The sequence below is a fragment of the Chelonoidis abingdonii genome, chromosome 13 (genome assembly GCF_003597395.2).
Source record: "Chelonoidis abingdonii isolate Lonesome George chromosome 13, CheloAbing_2.0, whole genome shotgun sequence".
NCBI classification, from domain to species: Eukaryota; Metazoa; Chordata; order Testudines; family Testudinidae; genus Chelonoidis; species Chelonoidis abingdonii.
In genome coordinates, this window is record NC_133781.1 from 31,471,638 (window position 1) to 31,489,205 (window position 17,568).

Consider the following 17,568-nt stretch of genomic DNA (forward strand, 5'->3'; position numbering starts at 1 on the left):
CAATCTGCTTTGGTCTTAACTATCTTGAGTAGTTTAGTATCATCTGCAAACTTTGCCACCTCACTGTTTACCCCTTTCTCCAGATCATTTATGAATACATTGAATAGGATTGGTCCTAGGACTGACCCTTGGGGAACACCACTAGTTACCCCTCTCCATTCTGGTATAAACAGTCATGACAATTTTCCCTTCTAGAGCCCCTTCCGTTCCAGGCCAGTGCTTAGATACTATAGTGAGTAAGATCTCAAAGCATTGTAACAGCTGTGAATTACGCCATGCCAGCTTCTCTCTGAGGTAGGGAACGTTGCTCCATTTATAGAGGCACAGATTGAGTTAGTGACTGAGCTGGGAGTAGAAACCAAGGCCCAGTTTTAAAAAGTACTTAACAGTTGCTGAGTTTGGCATTGCAATGCCTAACTGATTTAGGGGCCCAAATCTCATTTTCAAAAGGGATTTAGGTATGTAGCCTAAATCCCATCAACAGTCAATAGCATTATGGCTCCTAAGTGCTTAAATCCCTTTTGAAAATGAGATTTAGGCTCCAAAATCAGTTAGTTGTTGCAACGCTGAGCACAGCAACGTCTAAATACCTTCAGAAATATGGGCCCAAGAGTCCTAACTGCCATTCCTTTGTTGTAAGGACTAGACCACGTCCCCTGCCAGTGCGAATGCAGGCTGGGTTAACGCCGAGAGCCACGTGGCTGGCATTTCACCAGCACTTCCAGGAGTGAGCAGTTTGTGCAGACTACTCTGGGCAGTGGTTCTGTTCTGTCAGGGCTTGAGGATGCGCTCTGCCTGCAAGAGAGAGACATGTTCTAGCCCCATCTTTGAGTAGTTTGTTTTGTGTGTAAGGTGAGTGCTCTGTGCAAGAATGTGTGGCTGTCCGATGCAAAGGAAAAGAGTGGTTCCCATGTAGATCTAAATTCCTGAAGATATAAGACAACGCTAGGCTGTCCAAGAGGAGTTGCTTATTTCAGAGGCAGAGCATCTCCCCCTGCTTGTATTGTGAGCTTTCTACCACGAGGGAGAGTGTGAATGGGGACAGAGTTGTTGGACGGTGTGCATGCACATATGTGCATGGGAAGGCAATTATATTCCCATTATCCGGGGGCATGCACAGAGGGAAGAGTCCCACCATCCAGGAGTAGAGCAGCAGGTCCAGTCTGCATGTCTGTGTGGAGACACATAGGAAGCGTAGTTCTGCTGTATATATGGGGGAGAGTGAATAGCCAGTCTTAGGCCATGTCTGTTCCAGACACAGCTATACCAGTGCAGCTGAGCTGCTGTACAGTCACTCCCACTCTATGCCAATGGGAGAGGACAGAGCAGTTTGGGGACAAAGGGGCGAACCCAGGAAAAAAGGGAGGAGAAACCTAGTGTGTTAGACGTTCAGTCTGTTACCTGCTTTCATTAAAAATCAGTGGTGCATTCGCATGCTTCCACTCCCTCTCTGACAGCCAGGCTCCTGCACTGGCTGTGGGGCAGGATCAGAAACCAGGCACCATTCTCATTATCAGCCTATCCTCTCTGCTGCTTTCCTCCCACCCGTAAACTAGCCAGCTCATCTGCAGCCCCATCAGAACCAAGATTTACAGACAGGCCCTGCCGATTGCCTGTCTCCTCCTTCTCTCAGCTTTATTCCTGCCATCTATCATGCCCAGCTCCCGCTTCACAGCCACTGGGACACTTCATCAGGCAAAATTTCAACCTTGGCAGCCCTGGCTTTGATAGAGGGAAAACGTGAACAGTAATATTAAAATAATGGAAAGGCAGCAGGGTAGGGAGGATGGTGCAGGGACATGGAAGGTTAGGCCTGGCCCAGAACAGACAAAGTGCTAGGGACAAGCACAAAGCTGGGTTCTGCCTCCACCTACTTGGAAGTATGTGTCACCCCCAGCCCATCCTCCTCCCTCCTTATGTTTGCACAGGGGCATGTCACCCCAGTAGAGTGCCAGAACAAGTCCTAGGCACCACTCAAGTCCAACCTAAGCACGTAGGGCCTTGTGTTGAATTTAAAGTGCCCAGCCTTACTTCTTTAAACCCCTTTGTATGATGCCCCCACCTGCCACTTGGCCTTCAAATGCCAATCTCTCCTCTGGCATGGTCAGCTTGCCCTACTGCGTCTGGCTAGTCCACATTGTAATCTCTTTGGGGCAGAGATGTTATGTTCCTGCATGTGTATAAAGCACCAGCTCCCCCGTGGTACTGTGTAAAGAGACTGTGATATTGTTGTGAACAACTTTTGGGAAAAGCTCTGCTGCATGTCTCAGAAGCAGCAGGTACTACAGCTGGGTAGCATGTGGAGGAAGTTCAGCCTGGTGGGGCTTTATAAAGGGTGCAGTCATTAAGATAAAGCTGGGTCCTTTTGCTTGCTTTGACCTCACTGAGGATTCTGGCCCCCAAGCAGGGAGAGTCCTATTTTGATCAGGTACAAAATACAGTGAATTTGGGTTATGTAAATAAATTCTTGCCTTGTTCAAACCCCAGTGCCCTTTAAATAAGGGGAAACAACGATTCTCCAGCTGCTAAGAGGATGATGCCAGAATGACACATGGTCCATTCTCTCTCGGGGCTGTGCACTGGTGGCCCCTACTTCCTAGTCTTGGACCAGTTGCCAATTCAAAGCACATGGCACCATTGTTTTGCTCAGGTAATTCTGAGTCTCCTCTCTTTCTCTCTTGGGACATCTGATTTTTGCCTTTAATAAATAAATCAAAGCTCCCACTGCCTTTGCCATAACTGACTCCCTCCCACCCCCGCCCCCCTGCCATGCTCTGCTTCGCTCTCTGGGGTAAGCTGAGTGCCTAGACCGACACATACTCTCAGCTAGCTCTATTCCTGTGTGAAGTGGGGTGAGAGCTGATCAGCTGTCCCAAGCATTCAAAGTCCTGGCCCATGCCTCCCAGTAGCAGGACCAAAGCTGAGCAAAAGACATTGCAGCTGTTGTCAGCTAAAGCTCTGCTTCCCTCCCAGGCAAATCTTTGCGTGTCCGATAGCTGTGAGAGCGCATTGTTCTAAGGCAGTGCCAACAGCCTGGCTAGGGCTTGCAGGTGCCTTCAGCCTGGGACTTCCTACCCAACCAATCAGACTTGCTCTGACAGCCTCCTTTGCTGAGGGCTGTGTCCCTTTGGTAGTTTATAGAGGCACTGGAAGGTCAGAGACAAAAGCTCTACCTGGTGGAGGGAGGGAGAAGGAAATGATGATCAGATAGAGCGCTGGCATGGCTTTGCTCACTTGAATACAGTGCACGAAGGAGCAGCCTTCCCAGTCATCCTTGGGCCTGTGGGCCTGGGTGAGCATCCACAATTAAGGGTGACGCTGATTGGCAGCTGCTGCTCACGGGAGCCTGAGGCTTTCCTGTCCCTCAGCTGTCTTTCCTACCGAACATTATTAATGTAATGGGCTCTTTGTATTTCTGGAAGAGTGAGGAGAGAGAGTCACTCACATGGAACCTCTGCTTTAAAAGTATTTAGAAGGACAGCTGCCTGTCACACAAACATATTGGAGTCTTCCAAGCCCACAGGTCACAATGACATGCTGCTCTTGCATGAGAGAGGAAGGGAAGGCAGCAAGCTGGGTGCTGGCCTGGAGGAGCTGATTGGGCAGAGCACTGAGAAGGGTTTCACATACTGAATCCAGGGTGAAACAGATGGCTAGGTGTTCCCCGAGAGGGTGGGCCCTTTGGGAAAGCACAAGTCCCTGGCAGACCTCAGTATGCAGCATGCTTGTCTGTGCAGTGTACCAGAACAGGGAGTGGAGCTCTACTGTACTGGAGCATGTAGCATTCCTGAACAATACCCGTTTTGGAGAGCCCTGTATATGCCTTACATGGCTCTGTGGATGGGGTCATATATTGTCCAGGGAGGCCTGTGGATGTTGTGGTGAGGAGGGCCATAAGTACCTAAATAGCCAAGCCATACCAGGGTATGCAGCATACCTGTTTGTCTGTTGTACCTCTATTATGCAATACCTGTATGTGCAGGGCATTTGTCTGTGTGACTCGCCTGGCTTGGCAGTGCTTTTCGGGTTCCTGGGCAGCCTGTGGGGAGCCAGGTCAGGCTTACCTGGTGGGGTACATGCTGTAAGAGCTCCCTTGTTAGTGCCAGGATTGCCTCCTGCAAGTCACGACTTAGTCTCCAGAGAAGTTTTCAGAAATTGTTTCACTCCCATTCTCTCTCTGCATGCCACAGGCTGAAATAGTTCCTGAGCCCTGGGTCCTAGCCTAGGCGCCCTTGTAGTGTAGCCAGGGTGTAAATTGCAGGGCTGAAGCCCCATGCCCTGGTGTCAACCCCCTGCCAGGCTAAAGCTCAGAGCCTTGGTGCTGCCTCCCCCACTGGGCTTAAGCCATGAGCCCCAGTGCTGCCCCCCCCGCCGGACTGAAGCGTGGAGCCCTGCCATGCCACTACAGGGCAGAAGCCCCAAGCTGCCCAGTGGCTGAAGCCCCGAACCCCCAACCCCCACAATGGGCCCTAGAGTTTTTATAGCATGTTGGGGGCGAGGGCAGGAAATAATTTAAGAATGTAAGCCCTGAGTGTAGCAGAGGCCTCAGGGATACTATTCCTCCAGAAAGCATTGATCCATTCCTTGCTCTGGCTCACGTCAATTGAGTGCTGGAAGGAGCTCTAACTCCTCATGAAAAGCTGCTGTGGACACTGTGATATCTAGAGGTACATCTGCACAGCAAGCAGAAACCTGCAGCAGTTGGAGCCTGGGTCTACACACCCGTTCATGGGGCTCATGCTACCGTGCTTAAAAATAGCTGGCCAGATATTCAGGCTCAGGCTGGTAGGGTTTAGCACCTGGGCTCCAGCTTGAGCACAAATATTTACACAGCTATTTTTAGCACCATAGCCTGAGTCTGTAGATCTGGACTCTGAGACTCACTGCTGCAGGTCTCTGTTCTGTGTGCAGACGTACCTAGGTAATGCAGGAACTTAGGTGGAGCAGCAAAGTGCAGAGCCCAGCACAGCAGCAGAAGCCTTTTAGGGCCTGGCTACACTAGCTAAAAAGTGTTGCAATAGCCTGTTGGTTGGAGCACCTTGATCTTGCAGTGAGGAGTCTGATGGCACCTTAAAGACTAACAGATTTATTTGGGCATAAGCTTTTGTGGATAAAAACCCCTACCTCCTTGTTGTTTTTGTGGATACAGACTAACACGGCTACCCCTCTGATACTTGATCTTGCATTCTGGTAGGTGTAGGCATGGTCCAGTTCCTTTAGGGATGCAGCGAGGGAGCAGGCCGCTGAGTGCAGAGAGCGCATGAAGTGGGGTTGGAGAAGGCTCCTTGAGCCCTTCCCCTCCCGTCACCCATGCAAGGGCCAGGCAAACTGGCAAATCTGCAACAGACTGGGATCTGGAATGCAGATATGTGAGCCCTCTCACCCTGCCTTGTGCTCGTGGCTTTGCTGAGTTGCAATCCATGCCATCTGCGTGTGACTCATCCATTTCGTCCAAAGAATATAATGCACTCTGGGCTTTGTGATGTGGAGCAATACCAGAGGCTGTAAAGTTTTCCAAGATTTGTTAGGTTGTGTGAGTTCAAGGTGTGTGCTTTCCAGGGTCAGTAAATGATAGTTTCTAATTGTAACCATCATGTCAAATCTCATATGCAGGGCTGCGGCGGCCAACGCTTAAGGGGACTCTGCTCCCCTTCCCTTCTCTGCTGCCTTCTTCCTATGTATTTTAAACTGTCACCAGTCAGTCACTCTTATGCATCTTATTGGTAAATTCCCACATAGCTGGAGAGGCCGGCAAGCCTGCAGGGCAAGGGAATGCCTGTGAATCTGTCCCTGAGAGTCCTGGCTTTTACGGCTCTCCCATGGGGGGGTGTGATGTCAATATCAGCTGTGCTGCCCTACCTAGGCTCTGTGGGGCTGAATGAGATAGCCTGGGAATCCTCAGCTAGGACCTGCCTGGGCTTTGAGGATATATCTAAGCCCAGGGTTAGTGGGACTCGAGTGAGTTAACCCATGTCAGGGAGCCCTGTGCTTGAGCATCTACACTGTATTTTAATTCTAGGTTAATCATTTCAGACTTGTGCTTGAACCTAGGGCTCTGGTGTCCCCACTGCAGTGCGCAGGAGGCTCTCTGACTGTGTACTTGCAGACTGGTGATCAGAACAGATGGGTTAGTGCAGACCTGAGCTGCTGCCATTTGCAAAGTGGGAGTCACTTCTGTTTTCAATAGAGTGGACTGCAGATTGTTGGGATGGAGAGGACTAAGGAAGTTGTCCCATGGAATTGTGGGATACTTCCAGCTGACTCCCGAGAGGCGACTTAGGCAGTCACCTAGGGCACCAGCATTATGGGGGGGGACGGCAGGTGGCTTCGGTGGAGCTGCCGCAGTCGTGCCTGTGGAGGGTCTGCTGGTCTCGCGGTGCGGGTGGACCTGCCGGAGGCATGCCTGCAGCAGCTCCACCGCAGCCGCGGACCAGCGGACCCTTCTCAGAAATGCCTGCAGCAGCTCCACCGAAGCTGTGAGACCCGCGCGCGGTGTGGCGAAATGGCCCAGCACCTAGGGCACCAGAAATCCTGGCGCCGGTCCTGCCGAGACCCAAGTCAAGCAGGGTTGCATCTACACTTCAAAGCAATAAGACGTGAACCCTGGCTCCCAGCTTAACTCAAGCTCAGACCCCCCCACCCCAGCCCTGCAGGGTCCTGGGGCCCTAGGTCCGAGCGCTGGGTTAACGCAGTTGAAGTGTAGGCGGAAGAGGGGGTAGGCTCGAGCCCGGGCTCAGGCACAGGTTTATGTTGCAGTGTAGACATAGGCCTGATCTACACTACAGACCTATATCAGTGTAATCACATTGCTTAGGGGTGTGAAAAATCCACACTTCTGAGCAACACAGACTGACCTTACCGCCCTGCCGATGGGAGAGCTCTATCCCAAAAGGCATAGTGTGTCTTCACTGAAGTGCTACAGTGGTGCAACTGCGCTGCTGCAGCACTGTAAGTGTAAATAAGCTATTTAAATAAGCTATTTCTATGTGCATTGCAGTGCTGGTGAAAGGGGCTGGAGCGGGCCAGCCCAGGAAACTGGAGTCCTCTAGTTATCCCCAGAACAGGCACAAAGTTTCACCAGCAGCGCTCCCTGACAGTGTGCTTCAGGCCTGCCCTGGAGGGAGCAGTCTTCAGGCTCCCAGTTCTTGGCACCTCTGCTCAGATTGCCAGCAGGGGAGGGGAGGAGGGCAGTTAGAGCTGATGGCAATGGTGGGTTTGCATTGCGAACATCTAGGGTGGCCGGATAGTGAGTGTGTAAAATCGGGACGGGGTGGAGGGTAATAGGCATCTATATAAGAAAAAGCCTCAAATATTGGGACTGTCTTGATAAAATAAGGACATCTGGTCACCCTACGAACATCTGTCCACTTGGACAATAACAATCTATCACCCACTAGCCTCTTTTAGCCCTGTGACTACAGTGGTGGTAACGGGTCACTTCACTTTGCTTGGGCTTTTGGAATATGCGCTCACTACTTATGTTAAACTGTTTGTTCATCTTGTGTTTAGCTGTGACAGTCTAAGTACATTTCCCAGACCTGAGGCAGAGTTCTGTGTCAGCTCAAAAGTGGTCTCTCTCACCAACTGGAGTGGGTCCAGTAAAAGATGTGACCTCCCTCACCTTGTCTCTCTAATATCCTGGGACCCATACGGCTACAGCAATGTTGCATGCAACCCTAGGAACTGGACATTTTTCCTATTAGGCCAGCGAGTAGCCCTGAGATGGGAATAGCTGGGGCTCACTGCTGTTCAAGTTTGGCCTAATACTCCCTGTATGAGGGCAGAAGCCCAGCCCTGACAGCTTGTTCTCTTCTCCAGAGCTGCACCCGCCTTGGAGCCCTCACCCTAGTCCTGTGAGGAGCTACCTGATTTCCTGTCTTCACCTTGGGGTGCCAGGGGGTCCCCAGGCCAGAGTGCACATAGGGTATAGAAAGCAGCCTCTCTGCTTCCCTCTTTCTGGTGCTGCCGCTGCAGCAGCTCTGTGCTCCTGCCTGCTGTTTTGGGCTGGAAGTCAGCAACCCCATTCTGCATCTTTTCTAACTTCATCTGGGTAATATTTTAATAAATCATTGTGGACAGTGCTGGGCCCATATATCACTCGCTAGGCCCCCTGAAGGCTTTCAGGTCGGTGATGGATACATTGCAAGCGTGGAGGTTGGCTGAAATTGAATCTGTCCAGCCAATCTCCCTCTCCCATCCTAGGGAGACTGATAGAAAGCTGGTAAGAGATCTCTCTACCTGATATTTGACAACATAGTCATCTCTGGGACAACAGGGCCTAATGAAACTAGATTACATGGTTTTACTTTCACAGATCATTTTGAAAAATGTGGTGATTTCATTCTGTTTCTCTTATTTATCATTATTGTGGTGCTGCACGATGAAGCAGGGAGCAGTAATTCTGTACAGCTCAACTGAATCTCAATTTGCAGAAGTGTCAGGTGGATGGGAAGTGAGAGTGTCTGAGGCCCAGGGATGGGCCATAGGGTGTCCCTCTCCTCCCTGCCCACCAAGGGACAAGGTGAAGGAGTTCTCTGGCTCCTCCTCCTCCTCAAGGAGGGCTTGTGACATTTGGCTTTGAAATCCCACTGCTGTACAATGTGAAAGCTGCTGTGTACTCAAGAGGGGCATAACTGAAGAAAGACGGCCAGGTCTGGTGCGCTAAGCCCTGGGCTAGGGGCCAGGACTCTCTTGGGTTCTTTTTCCAGCTCATTGTTTGCCCTTTGGTGCAAGTCACACCCCTGTTTTGTGCCTCAGTTTCCCCTTTTATAAAATGAGGGTAAAACCTTCCTGGGGAGAATGAAGAGTAGTTAGTGTTTGTATTGTGTTTGGAGATGTCAAGCGCCATGTACATGGTACTCGGGTCTGTCCCCATAATGCTTCCCTCTGCCCAGTACAGGAAGAAGACTGTGTCCCCCACAGCTTGCTCCAAGGGCTTCCTTTGCCCCACACTAGACAGAAGCGTATATGGCACCTCCTGTTAACGATGGATTCACACAACGACTCTCCATCCTTCTCCACGCAGATTTAATACTCGCCAAAGGCATTGCTCCCTCTCATCCCTTTGTGGGTCTCAGTCCTGCATTGTCTCTGCTTCGTGCACATGATTTAATAAATGACTGCAGCCTCCCCTCTGCCCTTGAGCATGTGTGCATGGAGCCATCCTGCTTCCTGAGTTGTCAAGCCAGGCCGGGTCCTGCCAGGGTCCCTCCCCCCTTGTTCATCACTGCCAGAGTCTTCATCACAGACACTGCTGAGTGCAACAGTTGCCACCAAAAAGTTGACGTTTTCATTTTTCGTTTTCCTACAACAGATTGTTCCCCCCGTTGATGATTGAGAGTCGAAAGTCTCTGGTCTGATACGGAGAAGAGAGTTCCCAAGATAAAATAATCTCCACCAGCAGATGAAGTGACAGAAGCCCCCATTAACAGGAGCATATGCCTGAAGACAGACAGACAGACAGACACACACACACACACACTGGGCGGGGGGGGAGTGTGAGAATGCAGTAGCCCACATGAGCATATGCCTCAACACACACACTCTCTCTCTCTCTCTCTCGTGGGGGAGAGTGTGAGAATGCAGTAGCCCACAGGAGCATATGCCTCAACACTCACTCACTCACACACTCACTCGAGTGGGGGAGAGTGTGAGAATGCAGTAGCCCACAGAAAGAGGGGGGGGGGGGGGGGGGGGGAAATGAAATCACTGATAATTAGTCTGCTGCCCTGCTAATTTACAGAATTAGTGGAATTGGGATGTGCTTCTTCCTCCTGAACCTGGGCAGGGCTGTCCGCCGACACAGGCGACCATAATTGGCCACATTTAATGGAGGGCTTGTACAATCTATTTGTCTAGCAGAATGTGAATATCATTTCTGTGAATTAAATAAGGCTGCAGTGTTATCTGGGCTGTGGCCCTCCTCTGATTGATAGTATAGAAAGTTGTTTCTGTCCTTCCCCGCCTTTCCTTGCCAGGCACACCCACAACTGAGGGATGCTGCTTGCTTTCCCCCTCTTCTTTGGAGGTAAGGGAGGACTTGTGGGATGTCAGTGCCTCGCAGCATTCCCAGCACAAACCTTTCCCCTCTCTCTTTTTCCAATGGCAGGCTGATCGGAGTGGATTTGCTGTCTGGATCCAAACAAACTGTAAGTATTGCCGCTGGCCTGCTGCCTTTTGCATTTCTGTCTTACCCCTCGTCCCAAGGCCAGAGTCTGTTCTTGGATGATTTAATTCCATGAGGACGTTAACAAAAACTCTCTCTGCGTTCACTTGGTTTGCAAGAGAATTATCAGATGGAACTGGAGTCTGTGCTAGTATGGTGGGGCTTGTATTAAATTGCTTGCCTTCAATGTCTGTGGGTGTGAAAGAGAACAAAGTGTGGCCTGCATGCCAGCAGCATCACCAAGAGCACATAGCCTTACATTGTTCTTTAGCGAATGCCTGGTTTGCAGTCCAGGAGCAGCGGGGGTCCTATGAGCATGCAGCCTTGTTATAGACCAGAGGGAATTTAGCTGGGTGCCTTTAAGGGCTGAGCTGGGGAGGCAGAGGCTGCATATTTTGTCTCTGGTGAACTCTTCAGTTACACAGCAGTGCAAGTGCCACACAGGTGCTCTCAGGCAGTGTTAGTGAGAGGTATCTCCAGGGGGGATTCCCCCCACACACCTCCTGCCCGGCTGTTTGATGATTCTGAAAAGCTGAAACACACCAGAGATTCTTTCTGTATTAAAAAGCCCTGACAAACCCTCGGTCTCTGTTGTTGTTTGGCTGCCAAACTCCTGTATAGATGAATTCCCAACATACTTTGCAGTAGTTTGGGGGTATTACCCTTTTATTTCTACTTTATTTGGACAAGTTGCTTCTCCTCGTATCTGCTCACAGCAACAATGGCTGATATGTTATTTGAGCAAGCTGAGGAGAGAGGAAGTCCTGCTGATGCCACAACTGCATCAGTTTGAGGGGATGGAGGACTTCTGCTCCCTTGCTCCCCATCCAGTCATCAGCAAGGTGTGGTGTTTTGGGAGCTTGCCTCTAGGAAACTGACACTGCCAGAGCAATTGGGGCAAGGAGGCTCCCTACTGGTGCCTCTGACTCCCACTCCTAACTCCTTGGGCCTGGATGCTAAGATCAAATCATGTGTCTGGCTTTGCTGTAGCTACTGTTGAAATATTTTAATAGCCAATATTTTAAGCATAAAGGATTCAGAGCCTCCATCCACCAAGAGAACGACATCTCTTCAGCCTTGGTGACTAAGTCCCGGACACATGCCCAGAGTGCAGCAAAGAGTCCTGTGGCACCTTATGGACTAACAGACGTTTTGGAGCATGAGCTTTCGTGGGTGAATACCCACTTCGTCAGATGCATGTAGTGGAAATATCCAGAGCCCAGAGTGGGCTCCTTTTTCATATCCACTCAGGCCAGTAGGTTTTGACTTGGTGTCCTTGGCTGTTAAAATGCTTCCCCTGGCAGCCCATTGAGTTCTCAGGATGAATACGATTAACGTCCATGATAAGAATGTGCAAGAAAGAGTAGAGAAGTTGCATGACTTCTGTATATGGCATTAGTGAGACCATTACTGGATGCTGTGTCCACACTTCAAAAAGGATGCTGACAAATCAGAAAGGGGTCAGAAAAGAGCTACAAACATTATTTGAGGTCTGAAAAACCTGCCTCATTGGGAGTTTAGTTTATCCAAGAGAAGGCTAAGAAGTGACCTGATGATGGTTTAAAAGTATAACTACATGGGGAAGAGATTTCTAATAGTAGATGGTTCTTTAATTTAGTGGAAGAAGGCTTAATGAGATCCAATGGGTGGAAACTGCAGGTATTCAAATTCAGACAACAAATACGGTGAATGTTTATACTAGTGAGGGTAATTATAGCCATTGGAACAAATTACCTAGGGACACGGTGAATTCTCCAACACTTGAAGCCTATATATCAACACTGATATCTGTCCAAATGATACACTGTGGCTCAAACAGGAATTCTGGGCCTGATGCAGAGATCATTGGGGAGGTTCTCTGGCTTGTGTTCCCCAAGAGCTCAGACTATGGTCCCTTTGGGCTTTATCAGCTCTGAATAATATTTCTACAAGATTTGTTCTTGGGGCCAAAGTTAAGAGTCAGCCCATGACAGAGGAAACTGACCTCTGAACTGCCGTTAGTGAAAGTAGAGGGGTTCCATCTTTCTGTTGGGATGCATGGGGATTTGTCCAGGAAAGGAGGTGGGTATCATGAGTTAGTGCATTACTTGACCTGAGAGAGACAACAGGAGGTAGTGAAATCATGCCCCTGACTCTTGAGAGAATCTTGCTTTACAACAGTGGCTCCCAAACGTTTAGTTCATGTACCACCTTCTTAAGCAAATTATGAAGTGAAGGATTGGCTCGTCAAGCTCACGTCCCGCCAGTGGTACACACAGCCTCATTTGCACCTCCTGCTCTGGAAGGCACCAGAGCACTCCCTCCCTTCTCTAAAGCTGGAGCTCTGGCTTGTAGAGGGCTTTGAGATTTGTGCATCTCTTTAGCTTCGTAACTTGTTCTGTCATTCTGCTCATGCAGACAACTGTTTAGTGATCCTGTGCGAGATCTCTTCATACTCTCAATCCAATGCCACCTTGCACAACCCACCTGCAGATTCAGCATAGCTTAGGGACTGAATGGACTCTGGAGACTGAACTCTCCACTTACCCCTACAGGTGGGCAAAGGGGAAGCACATTGGTAGGGCAGCATATAGGAAGCTTGCCCTGCTGTGGCCTTTGCTCTGTCCTGGGGATAAAGAGTGTTGGTTACCAGTGTTTGTCCATCTAGCACGCTTTGTCAGCATGAAATTCACTTAAATTGAAAATAAAAGCCTGGTAAATAATTTTCCACGGAGTAACAGAGTAGGCTTCATGATCTCACTCTTCCTTCACCCTTGCATGGAGCCTTGCATTTCCATTTGCTAGCAGGCTTGCTGCACTGGGGGATGTGTACAAGTCGCTTCCTGAATTCCTGGCTGTGCTGATGCTGGGCAACAGCAGTTCAGTGTGCTCCAATCCTTTGGCATCGTTCCTGATTGGGAGAATTTCCTGTACTGAGGCTTGCTGAGTGCAAACAATGATTAGTTCAGTGTTTCCTGCAGGCTTTGGAACAGGTCTCTGGGCTAGCCTGAGTTCTGCGTAGAAAGGGGTGTGATAGGAAAGTGAAGGATTGCTGCAAACACTCACTCTGGTTTGTAGGGTTAAGGCTGAGAATCCCAATCCTCAGAAGAAAGCTCCAGGACAGAACCATTAAAATAGGATTTTGTTGCTCCTCCGTAAGACAGGAGGATAGCAGCACCATTCCCATTGGGGTCATAACAGACAAACGGGGGTGGAGAGGAAGAGGGCAGGCAAGAGTGACAATAAATCAATCATGCACAAACTCCACAGGGTTGAAGAGGGACTTATGTGGTGCATGGGCCTTGTGCTGATCTCTTTGCAGAAGGGAGTTTCACCTGTGTCATAGTTCCTGTGCCTCTGTTTGATTTTGTTCTTGAGCAAACTTTGTTGAGGAGCAGGCAGTGGAGAAGAGGGAAGCTAAGAGGAAGCATGGAATGAGAAGGGTTCCTTGCAGAGAGATTTTACCCTGTGGCATAAACAATACAGAATGGGGGCTTGCCTTCATTGGCATATTGAAATATATCCTAAAGGGGCTTCGTTTGGAAAGTCCTGAGTTTTAATCCATCTTCCTATAGAAGGGAGGAAATTATTCATAATTAAAAAGTAATAACAATATGGAATGAAGGAACCCAGCTGTATAAAATGCAGCACAAAGGGGGGAGTGTGGGGAATCTATTTTTAATGATTTCCACAGCAACAGAGACTTTGTTTACAGTGATTTGCCCTGCTCTGAGAGGCTGTTCCCGATTTACATTTACCAGAAGGGTTCCTCTTTGTCACCAGAGGGTGCTCTGAACTCTTGGGAATGATGCCCATTGGATTGGGTTGCTGAAATGATGGCTGGTGCTCATGAAACAGAGTGACTAAAAGCACTGCCTCAAGCCAGGTGTCTGCTATGCAGTCTGCCCCAAGATAGCTCTGGCAGGGTATCTTGGTCCTGACTTCTGACACCCTTTGGCATCTTCCTGTTCTGGACTGACACAACTCTGCCAGTGACATTGTGCTTGTGTGAAGTGGAGAAATATCATTTTCTAAGGGCTAGCCTAAGACTTGCAAATTTATCACCATCTTCAGGATTTGAACCTAGGGCCCCAGTGGCTGGCATGTGAACCTCATGAGACACTGTGAACCTGTTTATGTTACACCCTTTCACCTTCCATTTGCAAAGCAAATGTCAGTTGGATTCATTTGCCAAGAGCATCAAATGCAGATGCCTTGGTTGCACAGCTGGAGTAGCAGGTATTTGCACCTATGAGAGAGGAGCTGGGTAGCTGCTAAAATTCCCTGAAGAACATTTACAGCTGGACTTCGGGGCCTAGCATCTCAGGCTGGGTAGAGTGAGGCTGCCTGTTGTGAGTTGCTAGAGAATAGCTGTCAACATCTGGATTGCACATAGTAATGTGGGCAGTGTCCCTGGCATCTTCTGTGTATTTTATTCCCATACAAGAAAGATGTCCATGAGTGTTTTTAAAAAAGGCGGCTAGGTCAAGAATCATGCTTTGCTGGGCACTGACTGAGTTTTCCCTGTGTAACTGTGAATGCTTGGGGATTCTTCCTGGTCCCTGTGCTGGGAAGCAGGGAAGTTTGTTACATGCTTCTACAGGCCTCCTCCTTGCTGCCAGTTGTGCTCCTCACTGGTAGATGCATTCTGTCATTGCTTTACAGCACTCCCTCTGTGTGGAAACTTCCCCATACGCTGTGCCCTGGGTGTTGAATGAGATGTTTTTCTAAGGAGAGGAAGAGAAGCTGGTTGGTTGATTGACAAAACCTAAGCCCAAGCCCAAGCTCAGATCTATGGCTGGACTGGTAATTCCTGTTGGTTGTTTAAAATCCTATACTGCAGAGAGAAGCCATATGTTAACTTTGTTTGTAAAGTGTAGAGTAGAGAAGACCCTGATATCACAGCACTCTTTAATCTTCAGGAAAAGGCCTAACAAGATCCAGTGGCTGGAAGTTGCAATAAGACCAAAACTGAAATGGGAGCTAAGGTGCAGATTTTTAGCACTGAGGGAAATTAACCATTGGAACAGTTTACCTAGGGCAGATTCTCCATCCGATGGGTGCTTTAGGTCACGACAGGTTGGCTTCCTAAAAGAGATGATGTAGCTCCACCACAGGTTGTTTGGATTGCTGCTTCTATCACTAGGTTCCCTGGTTGGGGATCCCTGGCCAGTGGTATGCAAGAGGTTAGATCAGATACTCATAATGATCCCTTCTTGCCTTGGAAATTGATGAAATGATTCTGTTACAAGGACAGTTTAAGATCTTGGTGAGTAGTTTATCACTGGACCAGGGACTTGAACCTGGACCCTCAGATTAAAAGTCTGTTGCTCTACCAACTGAGCTACCCAGGCTCACTAGGCAGCTGCCTTTCTCCCCTGGGCACCAGCCTCATTACTCCTGTTTTACTTTTGTCCCTCTTTCTCTCTGGAATTTCACCGAGGGGCAGATTTAACCCTTTCTGTGTGCCCTAGGGTTGCCAGGCATCCAGTTTTTTACCAGAACGCCTCGTCGAAAAGGGATCCTGGGAGCTCCAGTCAGCACTGCTGACCGGGCCGTTAAAAGTCCAGTTGGCGGTGCAGCAGGTGCCCAGGGCTAAGGCAGGCTCCCTGCCTGCCCTAGCTCTGCGCAGCTCCTGGAAGTTGCCACCAGGTCCTTGCGGCCCATAGGCTCATGGGCAGCCAGGGAGGCTCCACGCGTTGCCCCCTGCCCCAGTGCCAGCTCCGCAGCTCCCATTAGCCAAGAACTGCAACCAATGGGATCTGTAGGACATGGACATGAGGGCGGTGCACAGAGCTTGCCGGGTCGTCCATGCACCTAAGGTCTGCATTGAAGGGACCTGGCAGCCGTTTCCTGGGAGCTTCAGTAAGCGCCGCCGGGACCTCGCACCCCCACCTCCTGCCCCAACCAGGAGTCCTCTCCCGCACCCAAACTCCTTCCTGGAGGCTGCACTCCCACCAACACCCTGCCCCGGCCCTGAGCCCCCTCCTGCACCCCAAACCCCTCACCCTCAGCCCCTCCCCAGAGCCCACACCCCAACCTCCTGCCCCAGCCCAGAGCCCTCTCCTGAATCCTAACCCCCTCATCCCCAAACTCCGCACCCCCAGCTGGAGCCCGCACCCCATCCCACACCCCTGCCTCAGCCCAGTGAAAATGAGTGAGAGCGATAGATGGAGGGAGGGGGATGGAGCAGAGGCGGGGCCTATGGGAAGGGACAGCGCCTTGGGGCGGGGCAACGGTGTTCAGTTTTGTGCAATTAGAAAGTTGGCAACCCTAGTGTTCCCTCATGTATTTCTGCCCTGCATGCCTCTGGCATATGTTCAGCTGGATTCTTCTTGTATGTAGCAGGTTTCTCATTGTCTCCATGTATATATGGGCTAGCACCAGTTGTCCTGCTTATATAGCAGATGGCCAAGGTACTTGGGAACCCTGCCTGTCAGGGACAGTGTTCCGCTAGTCTCTGAGGCTCAGCCTTGTTGCTTTAGTGGGTTTCATTCTAATTATAGGCTTGGTTTCTTGTTGACTGCGCAGGATGTGTGAGCTTGAGCAATGAGCCCAGTTTTCAGGTGAGTCAGAATTTGAGTTTAAGCCACACAGCAGGATAAAACCCAGATATTTCCCATCTCCTCTTTAAGAGAGTAAATTGGCTGCAAGATGAAGGGTCTTGGCCCCTTGTGAAAGCAGGGCATCCTGTGAACTGCAGGGCAAAAATCTGACTGTCCTGTGATCAGCTTATTTTGTGAATCTATAAAAGAATACTTTTTATCACCTGCTCAGCTAATTTTCTGTGGTTTGTAATAGCTTTGGGAAGCAGGTAATTGCATTACATGTGTAGGCATTAAAGGGAATTGAGGGGAACTGTTTGTTAATTAGCAGTATTTGGTTGGAACTAGAAACATATTAACTTGTACATAATTCCAAACTCCTAGGGATGAAGAGGGGATTTAATGATGGGAGAAACAGAAAAACAAGAAGCCTTCCAGGCTCTTTCTCCCAGCATTGCTGCAACGTCCAAATTGGAGAGGGAAGGGGTGAGAGGCAGAGGAACATGTACACAAGTGCAGTTCAGAAATTGGGGAAGGGAAGTCTGGGAGGGTAACTGTGTTGGCATCTGGGGCATGGCAGGAGAACTCTGGGTGGGTGCCCGTTGCTAGGATGGCAGCCCAGGCTATTACACGCTAGCAGCAGCGGGAAGAGAGTGGGACTAAATATCTACAGACGGTTTTTGGGTCTGCCGGGGGCAGGTATAAATGTCTAGCTCATTTGGTAGAACTGTTTCTGGGTAGAGGAAAGACCATGCAGAAGTGTGGGGGGACCCCATTTAACCTCCTGCAGCTGATTTCCCCACATTTTTAGTTTTGCATCTTCTGGGCTTGGAAGCAGCTGTCTGACCAGTAACTAGTCACCTTTTCCCATTGCCACAG

General features: G+C 49.8%; 1 protein-coding gene across 9 annotated transcripts in view; it reads left to right on the forward strand.

Annotated features, from left to right (window-relative positions):
• The window catches only part of RBFOX3 (RNA binding fox-1 homolog 3), a 408,389-nt gene that overhangs the window by 110,710 nt on the left and 280,111 nt on the right, over positions 1-17,568 (forward strand). For all 9 annotated transcript variants that reach the window (XM_075071916.1, XM_075071917.1, XM_075071923.1 and 6 more), the window contains one exon: positions 10,109-10,148. The gene's annotated coding sequence lies outside the window, so the exon portion shown is untranslated. The remainder of the gene's footprint in view (positions 1-10,108; positions 10,149-17,568) is intronic.